The following is a 5000-nucleotide window of genomic DNA, read 5'->3' as shown; positions in this document are numbered from 1 at the left end:
ATGAAACGGTTTCATTACACAAAGATGAGTTTTTAATGCAACCAGGACATCTAAAATTTTACATACAAAAGATATACTGAGAAGGGGGACTTCGTCCAATTTCATTCAAAAATGGTACAGCGAGGGCAGCACGTGGAATTTAAGGGGTAAGGTTACGATAAAGGGCTCGTGTTGGGGCCGCGTGCTGTGGACTGAGTCATTGAGCGAGCGAATGAGGCCGATATCCTTCAGTTGCCTACTTTTATTGCCTCGGTTTTTCCCTCAGACAGATTTCGGATTAACTTAGAATTTGAGGGCGGTCCTCGGCCATTTTCTGTAAAACGGGAAAAGCGGCAGAAAAGAAAAAAAAGAGAGGAGAGTGCGAATTGGAAACTCACAGAGAGTGAGAGAGAAGGCATGTTTTATATATATATATATATATATATATATAATATATATATATGATATATAGTATATATATATATATATATATAATATCATATATATATATATATATATATATATATATATATATATCATATAGATATATATACTATATATATATATATATATATATATATAGAATATATATATATATAATATATATATATATATATATATATCCTATATATATATACTATATATCTATATATATATAATATATATATATATATATATTATATATTATATATATATATAGTATATATAGATATAATATATATATATATATATATATATATATATATATATATATATATATATATATATATATATAGATAGATATATACATATATATATGATATATATATATAGATATATATATATATATATCTATATATATATATATATACATATATATATATGTATATATATGTATATATATACTATATATACATATATATATATATATATATATATATATATATATATATATACCTATATATATATATATATATATATATATATATATATATATATATATATATATATATATATAGTTATGTTTGTGGTTCCTCTCAAAGTGCAACGGATCTGGGTTGTATTGAATTGAGGCCAAAAAAAACAAATTAAGGAACCATAAGACAAATAGAAAAGTTCAAAGGTTACTTATGGGTTTAAGGCCTACTTTAGAGTGAAGGAAATTAGGTAAACTCAGAGGTTTAACATGCCTAAATATATTTCATTACTCTAAGAGAACCAAAGTCAGTGGAAATCAGCTCGCTGTTGTAGACTGGAGAGGCTGATACTACTCAATCTAGGAGGAAACTTAAGCAGAGGAGATATGATGAATTTCCAGAGTCTGGTTACAATAATCTGCTTCCAACAACGAGGCACGTGGCAGGTATCTGTAAGTAGATCTCATTACGACATCAATACGCTGGCTACAAACACATGGAAGGGATCATGCTTTTGAGACTAAAGACGATCCCTTTTGTGGGAGTTACATTATTGAAAAATTACAGGGGTGCATGATGATGGCTTACACAAGAAGAACGTTAAGTCCCGGTACTAAGCAAAACTAATCACCGTGGTCACTTATTGATTCAGAAATACTATGGAGGAAACTTACAGCATCATAAAAACGAAAAAACAAAGGGGAGCAAGTACAATGACTGGAAGTGAAGCTTGGGGGAAGACTAAGGACCATAAGTTGCTTGTAGCAATGGCATTGAAAAGAATCAGAAAACATAAGAATAAGTGACTGTCGTAAACCATTAACTTCACACTTTTACCTGATAGTCTGGGCTCGTCCGTCTTCAATGATGGCGGCATTTAGAGAAAGCATAATGGAGAGAGAGAGAGAGAGAGTAATTGAACATATGGGCAGTTACCTAGAGATAAGGGAAGGGGGGAGGGGGCGACCAACCTGCTCCTGTGAGACAACATTCTTATAATCTCGGTCCTAGTCTTAATACAGTCTGTCTGGTAGGTGGCAGCTGTTTCACTGTAATCCCCTGGTCTCATAGCGTTCCAAATTTCGCATGACTCCCACGTGGTTGAGACAGCTGGGATTAATTCCAGGGTACTCATGGCATGTTTAGTTCTTGGGTGTGCAGGGCACCTGCAGAAGAAAATGACCAGCAGCTGTGTTCGTGGAAGGAGAAAGATGTGAGTCACAGAGAGATCTTTCATAGATGTAGTGGGAGAATCGTAGAGTGGCTGCTGTTTTATGCATTTTAAACGAATACATACATACATATATATATATATATATATATATATATATATATATATATATATATATATATATATATATATGTATATATATATATATATATATATATATATATATATATATATATATATATATATATATATATATATATATGCGTGTGTGTGTGTGTGTTCTTTTGTTCAAAATCTGAAATCTCCGAAAGTTCTTCAATGATGGTTTTGAAATTTTGATACAACATTGCATTCGAATACACACGTGTGTATTGGGTTTCATCCTACCTCCCCTCTACGAAGGGGTGGTAGGTGAGAAGGGATTCCATGAAATGGAGCTGGTCTGCTCATAAAACGGCGCTGGTTATGCCCATGGACTCAGTTACTTTATGAATTTATCATACATAATTTCTGCATATGACTTATCATTTGGAAAAGAATACTATATGGGTAAATATCAATGACATCAAAGAGGGTGGAGTTTGGAGAAGGTGGTTGATAGAGAAAGAATGAGAGGGAGAGGAAGTGAGAGAGAGTAGTTTGGGTATTATATATATATATATATATATATATATATATATATATATAGATATATATATATATGTATATATATATAGTATATATATATATATATATATATAGATATATAGATATATATATATATATATATATATATATATATATATATATATATATATATATATATATAATATATATATATATATATATATGTGTGTATATATATATATATATATATATATATATATATAGATATATATATATATATATATATATATATATATATATATATATATATATATATATATATATATATATATATATATATATATATATATATATATATATATATATATATATATATATATATATATATATATATATATATGTATATGTATATATATATATATATATATATATATATATATATATATATATATATATATATATATATTATATATATATATAATATATGAACCCATAACCACCAAAATATAGAGAGAAAAGTACTATATGATAGCCATCCGCTCGCTAAAAAAGTTAGATGTTATAATAAGTAAATCAGACAAAGACGGCAAAATCGTAATAATGGACAAAGACTTCTATCTCGACAAAATCAATCAACTCCGTAGCGACACGAACACTTGCGACAAGCTGATGAAAAATCCCCTCCAAAACATCCCTACAGAATTTTTTTCGGAAAGTAAGATTAATTGGCCAAGACAAAAGAGTATTGAACTATTAGAGAAATTTAAGTAATTAATCCTAAACTCCCCTACTTTTATGGCCTTCCCAAAACTCACAAAGACAATCTTCCATTCAGACCCATCATTTCATGTGCTGGAACTTTCAATTACAAAATTTCTTAATGGTTAACTGGCCTCCTTTCCCCCTTTTTAGGTACTTTTTCTTCCAGTCACATTAAAAATTCAGAGATTTTTGTCACAAATTCAGAGAAGCACCCTATACCACTTAACAACATAAAACTTTTAAGCCTTGACGTAGATTCACTACTTACAAAAGTACCAGTATAGGACGTTCTTCAGTTTTTGAGGGAAAAATTATCCCCCTATTCGATTCATTTCCCATTGGCGCTTGACAAAATAATAAAGTTAGTTGAGTTATGTTCATCTAATAACGTATTTTCATTCTGGGGAATCATTCTATAAGCGAAAAATTCGGATGTAGTATGGTAGTCCTTTAAGTCCTATTTTCGCCAATCTGTACATGGAATACTTTGAAACTACAGTAATAAATGCAATAAAACCCAAAAACATGCTGTGGATGAGATATGTAGATGATATTCTTACATTTTGGGATAATAGAGGTGGGGCAATTTTAATGAATTCCTTTCAAAAATTAAACACATTAGTGCCCAACATCAAATTTAAAGTTGAATGGGAAACAGACAACAAAATTCCTTTCCTTGATGTTTTAATAATCAGAGACACGACAGAATACAGATTTACCATATACAGAAAACCAACGTTCTCACTTTCATACATTCACTACTTTAGCTATCACGACATTGCTATCAAGATAGGTGTAGCCAGCAACCTGTTCTTAAGAGCCTTACGAATTTGTTCCCCAGATTTCCTGGAAAAAGAATTTGAACTAATTCGTAAGCAGTTCCGTCTTTAAAGTATCCTGACAATATAATTGAGAGAGCAGTTCACAAAGCAAACGTAATTTTCTACCGACCCCCTCAAGACAAGACCATAGAGACACCCAACAATAAAATAAAAATTCCTCATCTGGACGAGATTAAGGCGTGACTCAGACCCTTGGAAAATCTAACCCGTTTGCATTTACTTACCCAAACACCTTAGCCAATCCCTGATTAACGTCCAACAAAAGACATCCCCCAAGGACTCCGGGGTTTACAAAATCCCATGCCAGGACTGTGACCAATCTTGCATAGGATTTACAGGGAAATAACTTCCCCAGAGATTAATCAACACAAAACAGTCACTTAGGTATGGACAACAGAACTCAGCTATTTTCAACCATATAAATGAACATAACCATAGAATAAACAGGAATTTGTCACGTATAATTTATAGCAGCAACTGCCGGTACAAGAGTCAAATGATGGAATCGGCCTTAATAAAAGAGAGGCAGATAATGAACATCTCAAAAGGAGCATGGGATTCAGATGTTATCGACAAGATTTTCATTCAACCAACGCTTAAGAAGATTAAAGGAAGATTATCAGCGGAGGTGGCCTAAATTTGCTTACCTGTGGATGGATCTCTTGGTATAGATACCACCTTTTCTGTAAACTTTTCTCATTCATATACCTTGAGAGGGAGACAGCAGTCTCTGAAATCTAGTAC

At 31.1% G+C, this 5000-nt stretch overlaps 1 protein-coding gene across 1 annotated transcript in view; it reads left to right on the top strand.

Moving 5' to 3' along the window:
- The window catches only part of LOC135222609 (tachykinin-like peptides receptor 86C), a 182790-nt gene that overhangs the window by 137692 nt on the left and 40098 nt on the right, over positions 1-5000 (top strand). The window lies entirely within an intron of this gene.

The sequence above is a fragment of the Macrobrachium nipponense genome, chromosome 8 (assembly GCF_015104395.2).
Source record: "Macrobrachium nipponense isolate FS-2020 chromosome 8, ASM1510439v2, whole genome shotgun sequence".
NCBI lineage: Eukaryota > Metazoa > Arthropoda > Malacostraca > Decapoda > Palaemonidae > Macrobrachium > Macrobrachium nipponense.
Note: the sequence above shows the minus strand (reverse complement) of the source record. Positions and strands in the feature narration are given on the sequence as shown.